Source organism: Oncorhynchus nerka, linkage group LG25 (genome assembly GCF_034236695.1).
Source record: "Oncorhynchus nerka isolate Pitt River linkage group LG25, Oner_Uvic_2.0, whole genome shotgun sequence".
Classification (NCBI taxonomy): Eukaryota; Metazoa; Chordata; class Actinopteri; order Salmoniformes; family Salmonidae; genus Oncorhynchus; species Oncorhynchus nerka.
Window position 1 is genome coordinate 24,485,726 of NC_088420.1, and position 25,291 is coordinate 24,511,016.

At 44.1% G+C, this 25,291-nt stretch overlaps 1 pseudogene; it reads right to left on the reverse strand.

Moving 5' to 3' along the window:
- Positions 1–1,010: 1,010 nt before the first annotated feature.
- Positions 1,011–25,291, reverse strand: part of LOC115109780 (serine/threonine-protein kinase STK11-like) — a 35,795-nt pseudogene continuing 11,514 nt past the window's right edge.

Consider the following 25,291-nt stretch of genomic DNA (forward strand, 5'->3'; position numbering starts at 1 on the left):
GGAGCTTGTTAAAGAGTCAGAGCGCGTACTCAGGAATGACTCACAGAAAGAGACTGAGGGAGAGAAAGAAAGGAGTGAGAGAGGAAGAAAGAGAGGAACCCACATGAATAAGCAGGTGCCACAGGGGGATCGTGGAGAGAGGGAAAGAGAAAAACAAAAAGGGCCGACAGAGAGAAAAATATATAGAAAAAGAGGGAGAAGAGAAAACACTCAAAAAAGCTGATTATGCTGCATCTCCCTTCCACGCAGTCTGCCCACACACTCCTCCTCTCCTCCTCTTCGTCCATACAGAGCATCAGCGTCAGTCAGGGCTCTTCCTGCCTCCCCCACCCCTCTCAGCACCCTAAACTGCGTCATCCAGCCCCCATCTAGGCTCTCCACCAAACCAGCCTGCCTCTCCTCTTCTCTCTCTCCCTGGAGACACCCAGGCAGCACCACTCCACTGTTCTATTTGGCTCCATAATTACACTCAGACTCTTCTGGCCTGTTGTTTACATAGAGAGTGTCTCAGAAGAAAGAAATCAAGGCACTGATGAATAATTACTCCAGGTAGACGAAATCAGAATCTTATTTCCCTGATATGTTGGGTGGGGGCATACATTTTCAATTAGCTGTATGTTTCAGTAGGGGATCAAGGGATCAGTTCATCCTTGTATTTGTATTTATTAAGGATCTCAGAGAAGAGAACATCTCAGATAAGACAACATTTTAGTTGGATTAAGTAGCATTATCATCTCAAGGTCACAGGATCAGCCCCAAAGGGTGTCTCCATACAATTAAGTAATAAGGCACGAGGGGGTGTGGTGTATGGCCAATATACCACGGCTAAGGGATGTTCTTATTCACAACACAGAGTGAGTGGATATATTGGCCATATACCACAAACCCCCAAGGTGCCTTATTGCTATTATAAACTGGTTACCAATGTAATTAGAGCAGTAACAAGAAATGTTTTGTCACACCTGTGGTATACGCTCTGATATACCACGGTTGTCAACCAATCAGCATTCAGGGCTCGAACCACCCAATTTATAATTAGATGTAGACCACAACATTGTACAGGTGTCCTGTATGACTACTCCTTCTCCTCACCTGTCCAGTGTGTGTTCAGGGTTGGGGGACTCGGGGGCTGCTCTCACTGCTGCTTACAGTTGGACAGCTTGCGGATGCGGCTGTAGGTGGACACTCCTTTGCGTGAGGGGTTGGAGGAGGAGCTGGAGAGGCGTTCTGATCGGGACCTGGTTCTGCTGGTGGTTGGGTAGTGGTCCTGGTCTGTCTCTGTGTCTGTGCCGTTCACACACAGGGTCCTGAGCCCCAGCCCCCCGGTACCCGTTCTGCTCCAGCCCGTCCTCATGCACCCGTCCTGGGGAGAAGACACAGAGAGGCAGGGGTTAGAGGTCAGCGGTCTGAGATGGCTCACTAGAGAAACATACAGTATGCTGTCAGCCATCTTGTTAGACTCCGGGTAGAAATCAGCTTTATGCACAAATCTAGGATCAGCTTACCATTAGGAGGAAATTACAAATTGACATTAGATCTGTGTCAGACACTGTAAGTGTCTAGTAGGATGAACTTTTTCCTTCTCACCTCCACACACTGTTAGAAACAGGTCAGAGTAATCAAGATAATGAGGGAGGTGAGCACAGAGCAGCTTTGAACAACAGTTTGTAGACAGACAGAAAGTGCTGGGAGACTTGCTATATGTAAGCCTATTTTTACTGTGTGCTTTTACAAAATGTAGGCTTATTTTTACTGTGTGCTTTTACAAAATGTAGGCTTATTTTTTAACTTGTACCTCTGTGGTTTGCATTTTTACAGAGATGGTTGATGACAGGCGCTTTTGACTGACTTGCTAATTTCTAAGATTCTTTTATTAGGACATTTTGCATAGAAATCAAACTCTGCAATTCACAAACAAGAAAAATCACATTCACACATTAACTGCTGATGAAAATTAAAATGTCTCGCCTACAGAGAATATATTTAATTTCAAAGTGTTTCATGCTATTTCTGTGCTCTTCACTGTGTGAAAGCACAACCCAAAACAGCCTGCTTCATTTACAGCTGATATAGTTCTTCTGGAGTTAAAATCAAAACCCACTTGCCAAATAAAACCCTCCAGTAGCAAACAGTATTCCCACTAGCACAGAGCACAGCTATCTACATATAGCAAACCGTATTCCCACTAGCACAGAGCACAGCTATCTACATATAGCAAACAGTATTCCCACTAGCACAGAGCACAGCTATCTACATATAGCAAACAGTATTCCCACTAGCACAGAGCACAGCTATCTACATATAGCAAACAGTATTCCCACTAGCACAGAGCACAGCTATCTACATACAGGGCCAGTTTCCCCAGACACAGATTGACACTAGTCCTAGACTAAAAATCATGTTCAATTGAGATTCTTAATTGAAAATTTGTTTTTTTGTCCAAGACAAGACTTCTGTGTCCCAGTAAACCGTCGCCTAGTGTAGAGTAGCTGATCCAAACTGAAGTTGTTCAACAACAGAACTTCAGACAGGAAACCCACATATTAGATGACAACACATGTGGTCTTGGCATTAGGCTCTGCTCCTTCAGGGGAGCTCAATCAATTATTACCATTATTAATCAACTACAGGCAGTGATATATATATATACCAATTCCCCTCTGAGAAGAAAAGCAGCCAAACAGGAGCAGGCCGGGGTGCAGGTGAGCTAACAGAAAACAGACTAGTATAGAGAGTAGCAGCAGTAGTTACAGCAGCAGCAATATGCAGCTGGTTTCACTTCATTATAGAGAGGAGAACATGTTACATCTGTCAGTCATCTGTTGCTTGAGGAACCAAGATTACAAAGTGTCTAACAGGTAAGTAAAATATGCCAAGTTGAAATAGGAAAATAAAACTCAAACTACATGACATTAATAATAATAGAGTCATGATTTTTCATGAATTGGGCAATGAGTTGGCCCTGATGTGAACACAGGTTCATGTGAACACAGGTTCAAAGCACCAGATGACTAAAGCCACACTCATAACGACAATCATCCCCACAATTAACCAAAATGTACATCCGCACATTATTAGACTTGTTCAATCAGAAATCCAAGCGCTCTGGGCATTCTCAGCAAATGAAGACCAGCTAAATGAAGTCTGTCTGGGCGCGCTCTCTCTTCCTTTATCCCCCCCCCCCCCCCGCGCTCTCTCTTCCTTTATCCCCCCGCGCTCTCTCTTCCTTTATCCCCCCCGTGCTCTCTCTTCCTTTATCCCCCCGCGCTCTCTCTTCCTTTATCCCCCCCGCGCTCTCTCTTCCTTTATCCCCCCCGCGCTCTCTCTTCCTTTATCCCCCTGCGCTCTCTCTTCCTTTATCCCCCCCGCTCTCTCTTCCTTTATCCCCCGCGCTCTCTCTTCCTTTATCCCCCGCGCTCTCTCTTCCTTTATCCCCCGCGCTCTCTCTTCCTTTATCCCCCCGCGCTCTCTCTTCCTTTACCCCCCCGCTCTCTCTTCCTTTATCCCCCCCCCGCGCTCTCTCTTCCTTTATCCCCCGCGCTCACTCTTCCTTTATCCCCCCCGCGCTCTCTCTTCCTTTATCCCCCCTGTGAAGCTGTCGACACTGGGCTTACTGATTAGCCTGGGCCATAAATAAGTCATCAAAGGCAGCACAGCGACACTCGGGTTGCCCTCATCAAACTCCCCGTCACAGCGCCTCTCTACCATCCTTGACTCACGACTCTAACAGTGGCTGACCTGTAAAGACCTGCATCTGCCACCCCCTCTGACGACAGCAAAGGTGACAAAAGAAAAGGTAGAATCATACGTTGTCAGAGCAGAGCGAGAGGGAGGAAAGGAGGGAGAGAAGGAAGAGGGAGGGATATACAGTGCAAGTGTGACTAAACTGACCGCAGAGGGATGACTCACCCAGTTGCCATGGCAACTTAAACACTTGCTACTCTCTAATCGGCAATTTCAAACTGCTGCTTCTGGAGCCGGCGAGCGGAGGGAGGAGGGGGAATGTATGTTTGCGGAAATCATTGAAATAAGTGGTGGTGGTGTTGTGTGTGGGCACAAACTGAGCAAGAAAGGCTGATACGGGGGTCACAAACCAGGACATTTGACGTCAAATACACCACAGGCCATATGCACACCTCCCTCTCTTTCTCAAAAACACCTCACCGCTCTAATGTAGTCAAGCTATGGCTCCCTCTATAGTGGGATGCATTGTTGCACAGTAAGAGTTGGTGCTGCAGGGGTGGTTTCTGGTCTCTAGATAAGCAGCGGTGGTATACTGAGCCTCCCTACACACATATAAACCCCATAGGAATTCTAAAACCCCTTAATGCTTCAGCCTTCAGCGGAATGACAACGAGAGAGCGAGAGAGAGGGAGAGATACAGAGATAGAAAGATATGGATTAATGGAGGAATGATGAAGAATACAGGACTGTGTGTTGTGCAGTATAGGAGGCTCAGACTGGGGAGGAGTTGGACTGGAAAATAGATTACTATATGAACAAATTTAACTCAATTGAATTTGCACATTTCTATCACACTTCTACATACAAATCAGCCTCCCAACAGGCATTGCCCAACAAAGCCACGCTAGTACAAATGATTGTGATTCCAGTTATTTTTAAGCTCTATTCTACATGTTTTAACAGCCACAGCATGGCACAGAGAGCAAACACACAACAGACGGCAGCAAGGGAAAAGGAAAGTATAGTGGGTATAATTTCACAAATACCTTCCGCAGGCCGCCCAACAGCGGAAGCAGCGGTGAATCAAATCGAAAATACAAAATCATCTTTTTGTGCATCCCTTTGAAGGGGAGAGGTGGGAATGACATTTTCCCCCAACATAAACAAGATTCAGGTTTAAATGGGCTTAACGTTGATTAATTGGCAACACATAATGCACAAGAAACCCCAGCAGACAAATGACAAAATAAAAGACTGCTGTTTAGGGGAGGAAAGGTATGTAATTGGGTAAGGCCAGATTGGACACCTTATCACAGTTCAAGCAAGCTCATAAAACTCTATTGTGGAAAGATGAATAAAGTAATTTACTTGATAGCTGATATAATAAAACAATTTCCATCACTTCTTATCTCTAATATAAGACAAGAAAGAAAAACTAGGAATGATTGAATGAGTGTTGATTTTGAACTTCACTGTGTTATCAGAGAGGAGGCAGTTTGGGCAGTCTTTTATATGATGACTCAGGTAGGCTATTAGCAAATTAACCCAAAACTAACCACTAAAATGAGTCATTAAAACAGGCAAGTAGCTGTATGGTCTTATGGCATGTATCAAATGTACTGATATCAGTGAAATACATTGTTTTCTGTGTAGTGTGCTCTACATCACAGCCAGTGTCTAGGGCTTTAGCAGTGGGCCAAGAATGACTGTACTGTGTCTCTAACCAGAGCCATGACACCAACAACATGCAGTAATTAGCCAAGGCAGGCGAGGACATATTGAGTGCTTCTAGCACCTTATGTTACAAAACAAGTACAAGACAGCAACATAAGTTCACCTTCAGGCCACAACTACTGCTATACCAGCCTGTCACATTCAACAATGTTAGTGCCAATGTCATCCAATATAATGAATCAGATATCATGTGAAAGTCCAGGCAAGCACATCACAGCATCTGCCTTGTGTTAATAAGAGAGAAGTTGACTGAGTGATTAGAGAAAGAAATGAGTTCTTCCATGGAAAGTGGAAATGATCCCAGTGACCAAGTCCATGGACATTCTCTGAGCCTGACGTAGTCAGCTTCACCTGCTCTGCTCCCTCCTCCATGGACATTCTCTGAGCCTGACGTAGTCAGCTTCACCTGCTTTGCTCCCTCCTCCATGGACATTCTCTGAGCCTGACGTAGTCAGCTTCACCTGCTCTGCTCCCTCCTCCATGGACATTCTCTGAGCCTGACGTAGTCAGCTTCACCTGCTCTGCTCCCTCCTCCATGGACATTCTCTGAGCCTGACGTAGTCAGCTTCACCTGCTCTGCTCCCTCCTCCATGGACATTCTCTGAGCTTGACGTAGTCAGCTTCACCTGCTCTGCTCCCTCCTCCATAGACATTCTCTGAGCCTGACATAGTCAGCTTCACCTGCCCTGCTCCCTCCTCCATGGACATTCTCTGAGCCTGACGTAGTCAGCTTCACCTGCTCTGCTCCCTCCTCCATGGACATTCTCTGTGCCTGACGTAGTCAGCTTCACCTGCTCTGCTCCTTCCTCCATGGACATTCTCTGAACCTTATGTTGTCAACTTCACCTGCTCTGCTCCTTCCTCCATGGACATTCTCTGAACCTTATGTAGTCAACTTCACCTGCTCTGCTCCTTCCTCCATGGACATTCTCTGAGCCTGACGTAGTCAGCTTCACCTGCTCTGCTCCCTCCTCCATGGACATTCTCTGAACCTGATGTAGTCAACTTCACCTGCTCTGCTCCTTCCTCCATGGACATTCTCTGTGCCTGACGTAGTCAGCTTCACCTGCTCTGCTCCTTCCTCCATGGACATTCTCTGAGCCTGACGTAGTCAGCTTCACCTGCTCTGCTCCTTCCTCCATGGACATTCTCTGAGCCTGACGTAGTCAACTTCACCTGCTCTGCTCCTTCCTCCATGGACATTCTCTGAACCTGATGTAGTCAACTTCACCTGCTCTGCTCCCTCCTCCTCCAGACTACTCTCCTATCAGCTCTGACCTTGTTCAATCACTAGTCTCAGCTTGGGCAAAGTGACTCACTGGTCCATAGTGGCTACCAGCCCACATACGCACTAGGCTGACACAATCACAGACAGACTGACAGACAGCAGCTTGATCAGATCCTCTGCAGTGATGGACACACCAGACACACACACACAGATAACAATCCAATCCATACGAAGGAAAAACGTTCAGTGAGAAGCGAGTAAAACTTTGATTTGAGGATGTGGGCTCTGACGCATGACATAACTGCCGTGTTAATGACACCACTACAGATGGCTAACAGACAAAGGATTGTGCATCCATGCCAAACAGTGCTTTTGTCATTCAAAAAATAAAAAAACATCCAAAAGAAAACACATAACATTGACATTTGTCTTAGTGTGGTTCCCCAAGTAGGTCCTAGTGCTGCACAATATCAGCAGCATCTGGTTGGCTCCACCAGGCCTGGCTGTCTCCTCTCCTGCACTAGATAAGGCTCTGGCTATTGGCAACATCACATTATTATGACAGAGACAAAGAGGAGAGGGGAGGAAAAGAGAGGGGGTGGAGGGACTTCATTAACTCCATTAAGGTGAAATATTTGGGGAAACTAATAGGTCTAGCAGGTCTACACAGAAGTAAGAACCGGCTGACGCAACACTGCTGTTTGATGTGTTACTCATATTTTAAACATCCTTCAAATAAAAAATGTGCTTTGATGTGAATATGGCATTTTAACAATCATATCCTAAAAACAGGACAGGTCAAAGTAAAATGGACAACACGTAATGGAGTTTGTATCCGTACATTTTTGACAAGGTGATCATAGGGAAAAACACAATAGTTCTGCATTACCCGCTGTGTAAACACATTGATTCTCATTGAAAACAGGCTCAGGATAACTCCTGATACAGTTGGACAGCTGACATTCAGAGCTTAAAGCTGCAATATGTAACTTTTTGGGTGATTCACATAGAAAATGAGTTACAGATCTGCCATTCTCATTGAAAGCCTAAGAAGCGGTAGATCTGTTCTATGTGCTCGATTTTATTGCTGCCCGTTCTTACATTTTGTTTTGGAGTCTTTTACTTTCGGGTTTTGTACACCAGTTTCAAACAGCTAAAATACAATATTTTCATTTATGGAAAATATATTTCACAGCGGTTTAGATGTTACAATGATTCTTCACAATGACTGCTTGTTTTGTCACATACAGTAAACTGAAATTAGGAGCACTACTGGAATTTTAGAAACCAGGAAATGGTGGAGAGATTTCTGTATATTGTATCTTTAAATAGCCAAATTGATTAGTCACAGGAATCAGGACTAATAAAGCCAATGCAACTAACCATTTCACAAACGTTAGGCCTACCACATGGATGGCCATTCATAAAATGTAATTGTGGGTCGACACTGTAGGCTACACCACAGTAAGCACGGACCAACGCTAATGTACATTTTTTAAATAAATGGTGCGGTCTAGACCTTCCTTGATTTCAACAGACAGACCGGACCAAATCTGAACCAATCATAGACATCCACATTGATTGAACTGGCCAGACATTAAACTCAATTATTTAGGTTATATTATTATCCTATTATTTCAAGGCTATAGTCTACAAATAAATAAACTGAAGTATTTGCGAGTGCGACACACTAGGCTGGCAGGAACATTATAGTGCTCAGCATTTAAACATTGTGTTAAATCATTATAGTCCATAAATTGCGCATATAGGCTGTGACTTAGACTTAAATAAAAATGAAACAAGAAACACCTTATTAGGCATGAGTTTGGTCACAGTCTGTGGCTTCAGACTCATGTGATGGTGCCTGGAGAGTAGGCCAGCAGCAGAGAATACCCTCTCCGCACTTGCAAAGCCACTGGGGCTAAATAGCCTTCGGGACACTCTTTTTTTTGTTGTTGAATTTTACCCCTTTTTCTCCCCAATTTCATGGTATCCAATTGTTGTAGTAGCTACTATCTTGTCTCATCGCGTCCTCTGATACACAACCCAACCAGCCGTACTGCTTCTTATCACACCGGAAGCCAGCCGCACCAATGTGTCGGAGGGTACACCGTGCACCTGGCAACCTTGGTTAGCGCGCACTGTGCCTGGCCCGCCACAGGAGTCGCTGGTGCGCGATGAGACAAGGACATCCCTACCGACCAAGCCCTCCCTAACCCGGACGACGCTAGGCCAATTGTGCGTCGCCCCACGGACCTCCCGGTCGCGGCCAGTTACGACAGAGCCTGGGCGCGAACCCTGGGACTCTGATGGCACAGCTGGCGCTGCAGTACAGCGCCCCTAACCACTGCGCCACCCGGGAGGGCCTTCGGGCCACTCTTGCCAGACTGGGCAGGGATGTGGAGTTGTATTTTTTTCTTCTATAGTTAGGCCTAAAAAAAAGGTATTTAGGTCAAATAACCCTAATAAAACAGAAAGCTTGAAAGAGGTAATATTTCAGGCCTACAGGGGCAAAATCAATGACAGCGTATTATATATACTGAAAAATATATATAACGCAACAATTTCAAAGATTTTACTGAGTTACTGTTCATATAAGGAAATCAGTCAATTGAAATAAATAAATTAGGCCCTAATCTATGGATTTCAAATGACTGGGCAGGGGCACAGCCATGGATGGGCCTGGGAAGGCATAGGCCCACCCACTTGGGAGCCGGGTCCACCCACTTGGGAGCCAGGCCCAGCCAATCAGAATGAGTTTTTCCCCACAAAAGGGCTTTATTACAGACAGAAATACTCCTCAGCATCCCCCTCCACCTCAGATTATCCCGCAGGTGAAGAAGCCGGATGTGGAGGTCCTGGACTGGCGTGGTTACACGTGGTCTGCGGTTGTGAGGCCGGTTGGACGTACTGACAAATTATCTCAAATGACATTGGAGGGGGCTTATGGAAGATAAATTAACATTTAATTCTCTGGCAACAGCTTTGTTGGACATTCCTGCAGTCAGCATGCCAATTGCATGTAATTCCCTCAAAACTTGAGACATCTGTGGCATTGTGTTGTGTAACAAAACTGCACATTATAAAGTGGCCTTTTATTTTCCCCAGCACAAGTTGCACCTGTGTAATAATCATGCTGTTAAATCAGCTTATTGATATGCCACACCTGTCAGGTGGATGGATTATCTTGGCAAAGGAGAAATGCTCACTAACAAGGAAGTAAACAAATTTGTGCACAAAATTTGAGAGAAACATTTTTGTGCATATGGAACATTTCTGGGATCTTATTTCAGCTCATGAAAAATGGGTTTACATGTTGCGTTTATATTTTTATTCAGTATATATATAACAGAACGAAAATGAACACTTTTAAGAGATCTGATTTTTAGTTTAGAAATACTTTGCTACAATGACACACTTAGCTAGCTAGCCACCTTCTTCCTTTCTGGTAGCATGTACACATAGTAAGTATGTAACGGCTTTCGTCGTCAGATGAGGAAGAGGAGTCGGACCAAAGCGTAGCGTGGTAAGTGTTCACGTTGTTTATTGAACTGAACACTAATACAAAATAACAAGAGAATAAATTCAACCGAAACAGTCCCATAAGGTGCAAACACTAAACAGAAAATAACTACCCACAAAACCCATGTGGGAAAAAGCTACCTAAGTATGGTTCCAAATCAGAGACAACGATAGACAGCTGTCCCTGATTGAGAACCATACCCGGCCAAAACAAAGAAATACAAAACATAGAAAAAGGACATAGAATGCCCACCCAAATCACACCCTGACCAAACCAAAATAGAGACATAAAAAGCTCTCTACAAGTCAGGGCGTGACAAAGTACCCATCATGCTTGCGGGATATGTGTCTTTTCAGATCTCACAATGATTATTTAGTCGTAGACACTACATCATTGCACTCCCTCTCTTGCTCTTGGTCCTCCTCATCTTTGTAAGTCACCTTGATTTTTAACCTGTTTGTTTTATCAGTTTCTTTATGAAAATATTTAGCGAACTCCATGACAGTAGCTAAAGCAAGGGGCTATAGCAGCACACAAGTAGCCTACAAATGCATGCTGGGCTGGGTATGCCCAGAGCTCGTGAAGTGAGCACTACTGGAGTGTGCAAGAAGGCCGACGGTCCAGCCTTTGTCAAACTCGCTCTGCGCTCCAGTCAAATCGGGCACACTCCACACCTTGATCTACTCCAGCTCTGCTCACATGCTCTGCCCAGGACCTCTACAATAAGCAGTGTCAGGGGAAAGCTCAAGAAATGGTCAAAGACTCCAGTCACCCAAGCTATAGACTGTTCTCTCTGCTACCACATGGCAAGTGGTACCAATGCACCAAGTCTGCAACCAGCAGGACCCTGAACAGCTTCTACCCCGAAGCCATAAGACTTTTAAACAAGACTGATAAATAGCTAATCAAATGGCTACCCAGACTACCTGCATTGACCCTTTTTGGACTAACTTTCTTGCACACACACTGGACACACAGCTGCTACTGTCTATTATCTAACCTGTTGCCTAATCACTTTACCCCTACTTACAGTACCAGTCGCAAGTTTGGACACACATACTTATTTTCTTTATTTTTACATTGTAGAATAATAGTGAAGACATCAAAACTATGAAATAACACATGAAATCATGTAGTAACCAAAAAAGTGTTAAACAAATCAAAATATATTTTATATTTGAAATTCTTCATATTAGCCACTCTTTGCCTTGATGACAGCTTTGCACACTCTTGGCATTCTCTCAACCAGATTCATGAGTTAGTCACCTGGAATGCATTTCAATTAACAGGTGTCCCTTGTTAAAAGTCAATTTGTGAAATGTCTTTCCTTCTTAATGCGTTTGAGCCAATTAGTTGTGTTGGTAGGGGGGGTATACAGAAGATAGCCCTATGTGGTAAAAGACCAAGTCCATATTATGGCAAGAACAGCTCTAATAAGCAAAGAGAAATGACAGTCCATCTTTACTTTAAGACATGAAGGTCAATCAATCTGGAAAATTTCTAGAACTTTAAAAGTTTCTTCAAGTGCAGTTGCAAAAACCATCAAGCGCTATGATGAAACAGGCTCTCATGAGGACCGCCACAGAAAGACCCAGAGATACCTCTGTTGCAAAGGATAAGTTCATTAGCCTCAGAAATTGCAGCCCAAATAAATGCTAGAGTTCAAGTAACAGACACATTTCAACATCAACTGTCTTCAGAGGAGACTGCGTGAATCAGGCCTTCATGGTCGAATTGCCGCAAAGAAACCACTACTAAAGGACACCAATAATAAGAAGAGACTTGCTTGGGCCAAGAAACATGAGCAATGGACATTAGACCAGTGGAATTTTTTTACTTTGGTTTGGAGTCCAAAATTTTGATTTTTGATTCCAACCGCCGTGTCTATGTGAGACGCAGAGTAGATGAACGGATGATCTCTGCATGTGTGGTTCCCACCGTGAAGCATGGAGGAGTTGTGATGGTTTCCTTTGCTGGTGACAATGTCATGATTTATTTAGAATTCAAGGCACACTTAACCAGCATTGCTACCACAGCATTCTGCAGCGATACACCAACCCATCTGGTTTGCGCTTTGTGGGACTCTCATTTGTTTTTCAACAGGACAATGACCCAAAACACACCTCCAGGCTGTGTAAGGGCTATTTTACCAAGGAGGAGAGTGATGGAGTGTTGCATCAGATGACATGGTCTCCACAATACCCAACCTCAACCCAATTGAGATGGTTTGCGAGTGGCCAACAGTGCTCAGCATATGTGTGGAACATTAAATAATGCCACTTTAATCATGTTTAAATATTTTGTTTTTGTTTTACTCCATGTGTAACTCTGTGTCGTTGTATCTGTCGAACTGCTTTGCTTTATCTTGGCCAGGTCGCAATTGTAAATGAGAACTTGTTCTCAACTTGCCTACCTGGTTAAATAAAGGTGAAATAAATAAATAAAAATAAACATATCTTACATTACTCATATCATATGTATATACTGTATTTTATACCATCTATCGCACCTTGCCTATGCCGCTCGGCCATCGCTCATCCATATATTTATATGTACATATTCTCATTCACCCCTTTCAGATTTGTGTGTATTAGGTAGTTGTTGGGGAGGTGTTAAATTACTTGTTAGCTATTACTGCACCGTCGGAACCAGAAGCACAAGCATTTTGCTACACAACAATAAAATTTGATTTGAAACTCCGTTGTAAAAGCATTCCAGGTAAAGCTGGTTGAGAGAATGCCAAGAGTGTGCAAAGCTGTCATCAAGGCAACGGGTGACATCTTTGAAGAATCTAAAATAGACTATTTTGATTTGTTTAACACTTTTTTGGTTACTACATGATTCCATGTGTCATTTCATAAGTTTAATGTCTTCACTATTATTCTAATTTAGAAAATAGTAGAAATAAAGAAAAACCATTGAATGAGTAGGTGTGTCCAAACTTTTGACTGGTACTGTAGATAGTTTTTGTCATTGGGGTTTTTGAACCCACAAGTCGTCGTGACATTGTCTGCCCTGTACGGAGATTGCGGACGCCCAGTATCCAAACATGCAAACATGCATGGCTTGAGATGCCACCGGTCGAGTGTGTGTAGCTAGCTACACAGTTTCAATATCAACAGTACTGCCAAAGAAGCATAACGTTTGAGTAGTATTTAAAAACACCTGATTTAAATCATCATCATCATCATCATCAATATTCAATCTGGTTGGCTGATATGCGCCGCAGAGAAAGGAGCAGCTGCATCAACGACCCTCCGACCCAACTCCATCCCTCCTTCAGTCGGGAGTTGCACGTGTGTGTCAGGGCAGTAGCAACACAGCTAGTCTAGACACTAGCTAACCACCATACACTAAAATATCCACACAAGCCACTAGCCGACCAGCCAGCGTTAGCCAGAGTTAGAAGATTATTAATAATATGAAGTTATGTAAGAATTTTAAGAGCATTGAAGATAAATCACACACAAAAAAAATCTGTGATCAGCTGATAGCCCACTCTCTTTCCCCAATGTCAGTCATGTCTTTAGGAGGCAATGTAACTAGCTTGCTTACAATTTGTGATGTGTGTTGTTGCAGAAATAAACAGGCCTATGCACCAAATTTTTACTTGCTACAGAGGCAGTTGGTAAGTTGGGAATTTAGACATACAGTATGAATTATGACAGTAATTGTTTTTCAAGCGCCGAGTGCGCCCTGTTTTTGTTTTGAGCACTTGATCCCGGTCTGTGCAAGGCCTTGTGTGTGTGTGTGTGGGATATTAAGTTATCAAGCCTCCATAATGCAGCCTAGTGAAGCTGCTACACCTTAAGAATAGGGTGCCCCTCAGGAGCCGGGACATTACAGTTGCATTGACTCAGCATGGCTACTATACCCATTGTAATTCCCCTTAATGTTAATATTTGCAGAGCTTAGAAATTAATTTTAAAGACCCATCTGCCCTTTTGCCAGGTGAAATATTTATACAGCTCTTTTTCCACAGCTTCTATTTACTCCTCCTTATCCTTCCTTTCGCCTTTTGGCATGACTACACGTGGAAGGACCACATGTTAAGGAGAGATTGATTAGATTCTGATTTATTAATTGTTATTAATTTTGGTATTAACATGCACTAAAATAGGTTAGGTGACACAGGACACACCGCATTCTAGCATGGTGTCTACTCTATACCTGGAAGTGAAATAAACGTCAAGTTAAACTGTTCAAGGTAAACTCATTACAGACGCTCTTATCCAGAGCAACTTACAGTTAGTGCATTTATCTTAAGATGGCTAGGTGGGACCATTACATATCACCAGCATAGTAAGTACACGTTTCCTCAAAGGGGGGGGCGTTATTTAAAATACTCTTTGAAGAGGTAGGGTTTTCAGGTGCTTTTGGAAGATGGGCAGGAACTCTACTGTCCTAGCTTTAGAGGGAAGGTGGTTCCACCGTTGGGATGCCAGGACAGAGAAGAGCTTGGACTGGGCTGAGCGGGAACTACCCTCCTATAGGAGTGAGATGGCCAAGAGACCAGAGGTGGCAGAACAGAGTGCTTGTGTTGGGATGTAGGGTTTGAGCATAGCCTGAAGGTAGAGTGGCTGCAGTGTTCTGGATAAGTTGCAGTGGTTTGATGGCACAAGTGGGGAGCCCAGCAAACAGCGAGTTGCAGTAGTCTAGACGGGCGATGACAAGTGCCTGGATTAGAACCTTTGCCGCTTCCTGTGTGAGGTTGAGTCGTACTCTACGGATGCTGTAGAGCATGCTTTGATGTTTTCAGAGAATGACAGGGTGTTGTCCAGGGTCACGCCAAGGTTCTTCACACTCTGGGAGGGCGACACTGTTGAGTTACCAACTGTGATGGAGAGGTCTTTGAGCAGACAGGCCTTCCCCGGGAAGAAAAGCAACTCTGTCTTGTCGAGGTTGAGCTTGAGGAGATGGGCTGACATCCAAGCTGAGGTATCTGCCAGGCATGCAGAGATGCGTGTCGCCACCTGGGTGCCAGGTGGAAAGTAGTTGAGTGTCATCCACATAGCAATGATAGGAGAGACCATGTGAGGATATGACGCAGCCATGTGACTTGGTATATAGAGAGAAGAGGGGAGGGCCTAGAACAGAGCCCTGGGGGACACCAGTAGTGAGAGTACGTGGTGCAGACACAGATCCTCACCACGTCACCTGGTAGGAGTGACCTGCCAGGTAAGCTGCAATCCAAGAGTGTGCAGAGCCTGAGACACCCAGTCCTGAGAAAGTGGAGAGGAGGATCTGATGGTTCAAGGGGTCGAAGGCAGCGGATAGATCTAGGAGGATGAGAACAGAGGAGCGAGAGTCAGCTTTGGCAGTGTAGAGCCTCCGTGACACAGAAGACCGGTCCTGGTTAGGGTCAAGAAGATCGTTCTGAGAGAGATAACAAGAGTTTATCAGAGACAGAACGCTTAAGTGTTTTGGAAATAAAAGAAAGGGCTACAGTTTGAGGTCAGATGAGTTACATTTGCTACCATGTTAAAAAACCACGAATAACCTATTTTAATAACTTAATATTCAAAAAGCATATATTAGACATATCTAAACCATGAGAAACTTCCAATGTAAAAAGTAACGACAAATGTTTCTATAACTAGACTATAACTCTTCAACATTCACTACCATTCAGGTTTGGGGTCACTTAGAATTGTCCTTGTTTTTGAAAGAAAAGCAATTTTTTTGTCCATTAAAATGACATCAAATTGATCATAAATACAGTGTTTATATTGTAAATTACTATTGTAGCTGGAAACAGCTGATTTTTTTATGGAATATCTACATCTACATAAAATCTACACTCAACTACAAGATGGTCGTAGCAGTAGGACGTGTGTGTTTGACTTTGTCTAATACCGTGTCTTATCCAGTGTAATTATCCAGTATTTTTCGTATACATCTTAATCTCACATTCTATCTACGAACTAAATATACTTTCCTGCAACCCGCCTCACCCAATGTGGTACAGATCTGCTTCCATCAGGAGCTAGCCAGCTAACTAGCTACTAGTCGTTGTTAGCAACGGCTAGTGGTCTTCCCCTTTTTCTCGGTCATCAGCCAGCCTTAGCTCGGATAACACCTGCCAGACTGCACAGCGCGATACAAACCCAGAGCATATTTTGACTGCTTCTCTGTCCAACATCACTGGATTCCTGCCGCTCTGGATCATTACACCGGATCATCGCAGCTAGCTAGCTGTTACTGTTAGCTAACGCCTGCGTCCCGAAGCAAGCACCAGCTAGCCTTGAGCTAGCCTCGAGCTAGCCCATATACCAGCTAATTCTAGGGCTACAATACCTCCTTTGCCAATTGGCCTGGACCCTTTATTGTCGACACGGAGCCCCGCCAATCCATCACGACTGGACTGCTGATGTGATTGCCCGATGTGGTCTCAACAGGCTATTCTGTTACGATGTCGCAGAAGAACCATCTACTAGCCCTGGCCCGCTAGCTTTTCTGAACGCTGTGTCCCCTGCTCGCCTAGCGTAGTAGTGACTACCGCACCCTGACTCACCTATTGCTGCTCTTGTGACCCTATGATCACTCGGCTACACAGCTGAGGCCCCCTGGACTGTTTCAATAACACTGTATCTCATTTTGATACCTGTCGGCCTCAGCCTCAAACTCAGGTCCTGTATGTACCTAACTGACCCGCTCTGCCCATTCATCGCCATTTACCCATTGTTGTCTTAGCTCTCCTGATCAACACCTGTGATGGCTTTATGCCTCTCTCTAATGTCAATATGCCTTGTCTACTGCTGCCTTGGCTAGTTCCTATTGTTTTATTTCACAGTAGAGGCCTCAGGACTCCGCTCCAAATGCCTTAGAAAGCTGTTTTGTCCCAACCCACACACATACGGAGATCTCACCGGACTTAACTGCTGCCTCCAGAAACGAAACCTCTCTCTTTGTCACTCAACGTCTAGGTTTACCTTCACTGTACTCACATCCCACCATACCATTGCTGGACATTATGCCCTGAATCTATTCTACCACGCCCAGAAAACTGCTCCTTTTATTCTCTGTCCCCAACGCACTAGACGACCAGTTCTTATAGCCTTTAGCAGTACCCTTATCCTACTACTCCTCTGGTGATGTAGAGGTTAACCCAGGCCCTGTAGCCCCCAGTTCCACTCCTATTCCCCAAGCGCTTTCATTTGTTGACTTCTGAAACCGTAAAAGCCTTGGTTTCATGCATGTTAACATCAGAAGCCTCCTCCCTAAGTTTGTTTTATTCACTGCTTTAGCACACTCCGCCAACACTGATGTCCTAGCCGTGTCTGAATCCTGGCTTAGGAAGGTCACCAAAAATTCTGAAATTTCCATCCCCAACTACAACATTTTCTGCCAAGATAGAACTGGAGACACAATCTACTGCAGAGATAGCCTGCAGAGTTCTGTCATGCTAACCAGGTCTGTGCCCAAACAGGTCGAGCTTCTACTTTAAAAAATCCACCTTTCCAGAAATAAGTCTCTCACTGTTGCCGCTTGTTATAGACCCCCATCAGCCCCTAGCTGTACCCTGGACACCATATGTTAATTAATTCTCCCCCATTTATCTTAAGAGTTTGTACTGTTAGATGACCTAAACTGGGACATGCTTAACACACCGGCCGTTCTACAATCTAAGCTAGATGCCCTCAACCTCACACAAGTTATCAAGGAACCTACCAGGATGGCCTCCCGGGTGGCGCAGTCGTTAAGGGCGCTGTACGGCAGCGCCAGCTGTGCCACCAGAGACTCTGGGTTCGCGCCCAGGCTCCATCGTAACCGGCCGCGACTGGGAGGTCTGTTAGGCGATGCACAATTGGCATAGGGCCCGGGTTAGGGAGGTATTGGACAGTAGGAATATCCTTGTCTCGTCGCGCACCAGCGACTCCTGTGGCTGGCCAGGTACACAGTGTTTCCTCCGACACATTGGTGCGGCTGGCTTCCGGGTTGGATGCGCGCTGCAACCTTTCAGGGAAGTTAGGAAACAATATACACAGGCAGTTAGGAAAGCAAAGGCTAGCTATTTCAAACAGAAATTTGCATCCTGAAGCACAAACTCCAAAAAGTTCTGGGACACTGTAAAGTCCATGGAGAATAAGAGCATCTCCTCCCAGCTGCACAATGCACGGAAGCTAGGAAATACTATCACCATCGATAAATCTACGATAATCTAGAATTTCAAAAAGCATTTTTCTACGGCTGGCCATGCTTTCCACCTGGCTACCCCTACCCCGGTCAACAGCTCTGCACTCTCCATAGCAACTTGCCCAAGCCCCCCCCATTTCTCCTTCACCCAAATCCAGATAGCTGATGTTCTGAAAGAGCTGCAAAACCTAGACCCCTACAAATCAGCCCGGGCTAGACAATCTGGTCTCTCTCTTTCTAAAAATTATCCGCCGCAATTGTTACAGCCCTTATTACTAGCCTGTTCAACCTCTCTTTCGTATCGTCTGAGATCCATAAAGATTGGAAAGCTGTCGCGGTGATCCCCCTCTTCAAAAGGGGAGACACTCTTGACCCAAACTGCTACAGACCTATATCTATCCTACCCTGCCTTTCTAAAGTCTTCAAAAGCCAAGTTAACAAACAGATCACTGTCTATTTCGAATCCCACCGTACCTTCTCTGCTATGCAATCTGGTTTCCAAGCTGGTCTTGGATGCACATCAGCCAGGCTCAAGGTCCTAAACGATATCATAACCGCCATCGCTAAAAGACAATACTGTGCAGCCATCTTCATCGACCTGGCCAAGGTTCTCGACTCTGTCAATCACCGCATTCTTATCGGCAGACTCAAAAGCCTTGGTTTCTCTAATGACTGCCTTGCCTGGTTCACCAACTACTTCTCAGATATAGTACAGTATGTCAAATCAGAGGGCCTGTTGTACGGACCTCTGGCAGTCTCTATGGGGTGCCACAGGGTTCAATTCTCGGGCCAATAAAATTAAAAGATTAAGATGGGCAAAAGAACACAGACACTGGATAGAGGAACTCTGCCTAGAAGGCCATCATCCCGGAGTCGCCTCTTCATTGTTGACATTGAGACTGGTGTTTTGCAGGTACTATTTATTGAAGCTGAGGACTTGTGAGGCATCTGTTTCTCATACTAGACACTCTAATGTACTTGTCCTCTTGCTCAGTTGTGCACCGGGGCCTCCCACTCTTTCTATTCTGGTTAGGGCCAGTTTGTGCTGTTCTGTGAAGGGAGTAGTATACAGCACTGTACCAGATCTTCACTTTCTTGGTCATTTCTGACATGGAATAGCCTTCATTTCTTAGAACAAGAATAGACTGAGAGGTTTCAGAAGAAAGTTCTTTGTTTCTGGCCATTTTGAGCCTGTAATCAAATACACAAATGCTGATACGCCAGATACTCAACTAGTCTAAAGAAGGCCAGTTGTATTGCTTCTTTAAAATCAGCACAATATCACGGATCCCTCTGGAACTTTCATTGCACGCACCTGGCCCCTATTTCCACTGATTGTATTTGTATTACATTTACATTTACATTTAAGTCATTTAGCAGACGCTCTTATCCAGAGCGACTTACAAATTGGTGCATTCACCTTAATATACAGTGGGGAGAACAAGTATGTGATACACTGCCGATTTTGCAGGTTTTCCCTACTTACAAAGCATGTAGAGGTCTGTAATTTTTATCATAGGGACACTTCAACTGTGAGAGACGGAATCTAAAACAAAAATCCCGAAAATCACATTGTGTGATTTTTAAGTAATTCATTTGCATTTTATTGCATGACATAAGTATTTGATACATCAGAGAGGCAGAACTTAATATTTAGTTACATTACAGAGATGATAGGTTTCCTGTAGTTCTTGACTAGGTTTGCACACACTGCAGCAGGGATTTTGGCCGACTACTCCATACAGACCTTCTCCAGATCCTTCAAGTTCCGGGGCTGTCGCTGGGCAATACGGACTTTCAGCTCCCTCCAAAGATTTTCTATTGGGTTCAGGTCTGGAGACTGGCTAGGCCACTCCAGGACCTTGAGATGCTTCTTACGGAGCCACTCCTTAGTTGCCCTGGCTGTGTGTTTCGGGTCGTTGTCATGCTGGAAGACCCAGCCACGACCCATCTTCAATGCTCTTACTGAGGGAAGGAGGTTGTTGGCCAAGATCTCGCAATATATGGCCCCATCCATCCTCCCCTCAATACGGTGCAGTCGTCCTGTCCCCTTTGCAGAAAAGCATCCCCAAAGAATGATGTTTCCACCTCCATGCTTCACGGTTGGGATGGTGTTCTTGTGGTTGTACTAATCCTTCTTCTTCCTCCAAACACGGCGAGTGGAGTTTAGACCAAAAAGCTCTATTTTTGTCTCATCAGACCACATGACCTCCCATTCCTCCTCTGGATCATCCAGATGGTCATTGGCAAACTTTAGACGGGCCTGGACATGCGCTGGCTTGAGCAGGTGGACCTTGCGTGCGCTGCAGGATTTTAATCCATGACGGCGTAGTGTGTTACTAATGGGTTTCTTGGAGACTGTGGTCCCAGCTCTCTTCAGGTCATTGACCAGGTCCTGCCGTGTAGTTCTGGGCTGATCCCTCACCTTCCTCATGATATTTGATGCCCCACGAGGTGAGATCTTGCATGGAGCCCCGGACCGAAGGTGATCTTCCGTTTTCTAATAATTGCGCCAACAGTTGTTGCCTTCTCTCCAAGCTGCTTGCCTATTGTCCTGTAGCCCATCCCAGCCTTGTGCAGGTCTACAATTTTATCCCTGATGTTCTTACACGGCTCCCTGGTCTTGGCCATTGAGGAGAGGTTGGAGTCTGTTTGATTGAGTGTGTGGACAGGTGTCTTTTATACAGGTAACGAGTTCAAACAGGTGCAGTTAATACAGGTAATTAGTGGAGAACAGGAGGGATTCTTAAAGAAAAACTAAACTAACTCTGTGAGAGCCGGAATTCTTACTGGTTGGTAGGTGATCAAATACTTATGTCATGCAATAAAATAAAAATGAATTACGTAAAAATCATACAATGTGATTTTCTGGATTTTTGTTTTAGATTCTGTCTCTCACAGTTGAAGTGTACACATGATAAAAATTACAGACCTCTACATGCTTTGTAAGTAGGAAAACCTGCAAAATCGGCAGTGTATCAAATACTTGTTCTCCCCACTGTATGTGCCCTTTGTTCACCATGGTGCTGTCGATTATTGTTACAATGTCTGTTTGTGCGTGTGAGTACCTGTCCTGTGCGTTTTGGGCTTTCGTGCCCTTGTGGATTGCGCAGATGATTGCAGGTCTCATCCCGTGTGTAAATCATCGTGTGCATGTGTTATTTATTCGAGGTACTCCTAGCTCTTTTGTTTGGGTTTCAACCCTGTATTTTGTGAACATGTTTGTTTGGTCTTTGTCCCCGTGCCTTTACACGGCACGCCGTCATTTTGGGTGTAATAAAAAAAATAAAAAACGCATTCCTGCTTCTGTCTCCCGATCCTTCATGCCAACGTGACACACAACAGTTTTCGGCTGTGCTAACATAATTGCGAAATGGTTTTCTAATGATCAATTAGCCTTTTAAAATTATAAACTTGGATAATCTAACACAACGTGCCACAGGAGTGATGGTTGCTGATAATGCGCCTCTGTACTCCTATATAGATATTCCATTAAAAAGAAAATGAAAATGCTGTTTTCAGAAACAATAGTAATTTACAACATTAATGTCTACACTGCATTTCTGATCAATTTGATGTTATTTTAATGGACAAAAAATTATTGTAAAAAACAAGGACATTTCTAAGTGACCCCAAACTTTTGAACGCTAGTGTAGTTCATTACAAGTGTGTGTGTGCCTACACTCTACAAGAATCTGCCGGTTTTCATATTTTTTTTCTCATTCCTTTTAGCACCCAATACAGTGAGCCAAAATGAAATATGATTTTAAAGCAGTTTCGAGACGCCCACGGCCCCTCCCTCTCTATTCTCTCTCAGTGGTCTATCATCACACCAGCACACAGATATGCTTCAGTCATTTGTTGCCATGGTAACTGCAGCCGACATTCGCCAAAGCAACAGCTCATGTAGTCAAGAGTCTTTAAGGGCTGTAAAAAAAGACTGGAAAGTTAGGAGAGAGAGAGGCAGCGATAAATAGGCAAAAATTATATTTCTCTCTATACCATTTGTATTTCATATACCTTTGACTATTGGATGTTCTTATAGGCACTTTAGTATTGCCAGTGTAACAGTATAGTTTCCGTCCTTCTCCTCGCTCCTAAATGGGCTCGAACCAGGAACACATCGACAACAGCCACCCTCGAAGCAGCGTTACTGTCACAACTCCCACCAAAGGTGGCTCCCCTGCCTGTTCGGGCAGCACTCGGCATCGCCGGTCTACTAGCTGCCACCGGTCCCCTTTTCCTTTTCTGTTTGTTTTATCTTATTGGTTGCACCTGTCTCTTATTTTGTTTTTGATTCAGGACTATTTAAGCCTGTTAGGCCCGCCTGTTTTTGTGCGGGCTTGTTTTCTGTTAGTCAGGTTGTGCGTGTAGTGTTCCTGTCCGTTTGTGCCCTGTGTTGGGTTGGACATTTTTGTGATTATATCGCCTGTTGTTTTGGGGGTTAGCATTGGAAACTGAAATAAAGTCTGGCTTCCCCAGTATCCTCTGCTCTCTGCGTTTGACTCCGCACCCACCACTCCAGGCGTAGTGACAGTAACCCATGCAGAGCAAGGGGAACAACTACTCCAAGTCTCAGAGTGAGTGACGTTTGAAACGCTATTAACGCGCACACCGCTAACTAGCTAGCCATTTCACATCACATTGTTACACCAACCTAATCTCGGGAGTTGATAGGCTTGAATTCATAAACAGCAGAGCTGCTGACAAAACGCACGAAAGTGCTGTTTGAATGAATCCTTATGAGCCTGCTGGTGCCCACCATCGCTCAGTCAGACTGCTCTATCAAATCATAGACTTAATTATAACATAATATCACACAGAAATACGGGCCTTAGGTCATTAATATGGTCAAATCCGAAAACTATCATCTCGAAAACAAAACATTTTTTCTTTCAGTGAAATACGGAACCGTTCCGTATTTTATCTAATGGGTGGCATCCATCAGTGTAAATATTCCTGTTTACATTGCACAACCTTCAATGTTATGTCATAATTACGTAAAATTCTGGCAAATTAGTTCGCAATGAGCCAGGCGGCCCAAACTGTTGCATTACCCTGACTCTGCGTGCAATGAACGCAAGAGAAGTGACACAATTTCACCTGGTTAATATTGCCTGCTAACCTGGATTTCTTTTAGCGAAATATGCACGTTTAAAAATATATACTTCTGTGTATTGATTTTAAGAAAGGCATTGATGTTTATGGTTAGGTATATGTTGGAGCAACGACTGCATCGATTATATGCAACGCAGGACACGCTAGTAACTAGTAATATCATCAACCGTGTGTAGTTATAACTAGTGATTATGATTGATTAAGTTTAATGTTAGCTAGCAACTTACCTTGGCTTCTTACTGCATTCACGTAACAGGTGGGCTCCTAATGAGGCAGGTGGTTAGAGTGTTGGACTAGTTAACCGTAAGGTTGCAAGATTGAATCCCTGAGCTGACAAGGTAAAAATCTGTCGTTCTGCCTCTGAACAAGGCAGTTAACCCACTGTTCCTAGGCCGTCATTGAAAATAAGAATGTGTTCTAACTGACTTGCCTGTAAAAAAATATAAATAAAAAATAAAAATCGGCGTCCACAATTACCTAATTCATCGGCCATTCCGATTAATCGGTCGACCTCTATTACACACACACACACACACACACACACACACACACACACACAGTTAAAAGTTTGGACACACCTACTCATTCAAGGGTTTTTATTTTTACTTTTTTCAGCATTGTAGAATGATAGTGAAGACATCAAAACTGTGAAATAACACATGGAATCATGTAGTAACCAACAAAAAATAATCAAAATTCATTTTATATTTGAGATTCTTCAAATTAGCCACTTTTGCACACTCTTGGCATTCTCTCAACCAGCTTCACCTGGAATGCGTTCCCACATATGCTGAGCACTTGCTGGCTGCTTTTCCTTCACTCTGCGGTCCAACTCATCCTAAACCATCTCAATTGGGTTGAGGTCGGGCGATTGTGCAAAGCATCCCATGCCATTACACCTCCTCCTCCATGCTTCACGGTGGGAACCACCAGCTCCGTTCACCTACTCTGCATCTCACAAAGACATGGCGGTTGCAACCAAAAATCTCAAATTTAGACTCAACAGACCAAAGGACAGATTTACACCGGTCTAATGTCTATTGCCCGTGTTTCTTGGCCCAAGCAAGTCTCTTCTTCTTATTGGTGTCCTTTAGTAGTGGTGTCTTTGCAGCAATCCGACCATGAAGGCCTGATTCACACAATTTCCTCTGAACAGTTGATATTGAGATGTGTCTGTTACTTGAACTCTGTGAAGCATTTATTTTGGTTGCAATTAACTTTAATGAACTTATCCTCTGCAGCAGAGGTAACTCTTGGTCTTCCTTTCCTGTGGCAGTCCTCATGAGAGCCAGTTTCATCATAGCTCTTGATGGTTTTTGCGACTGCACTTGAAGAAACTTTCAGAGTTCTTGAAATTTTCCAGATTGATTGACCTTCATGTTTTTAAGTAATGATGGAGTGTCATTTTTCTTTGCTTATTTGAGCTGTTCTTGCCATAATATAGACTTGGTCTTTTACCAAATAGGGCTACCTTCTGTATACCACCCCTACCAACACAACTAATTAGGTCAAACGCAATACGAAGGAAAATAAATTCCACAAATTAACTTAACAAGGCACACCTGTTAATTGAAATGCATTCCAGGTGACTACCTCATGAATCTGGATGAGAAAATGCCAAAAGTGTGCAAAGCTGTCATCAAGGCGAAGGGTGGCTACTTTGAAGTGTGTGTGTGTGTGTGTGTGTGTGTGTGGATATAGATATAGATGGGGTTTTTTAACACAGGAAATCCTGTTTTTACTGCACTGGGCCTTTAACTACAGCTCATCAGAGGCCCTCACATCCCAACAAATACTACCACATGAGTTCTCTGATGTTAGATAGAGGCGTACAAAAGATTGGAAGATGAATTGGTTATAACAAACTA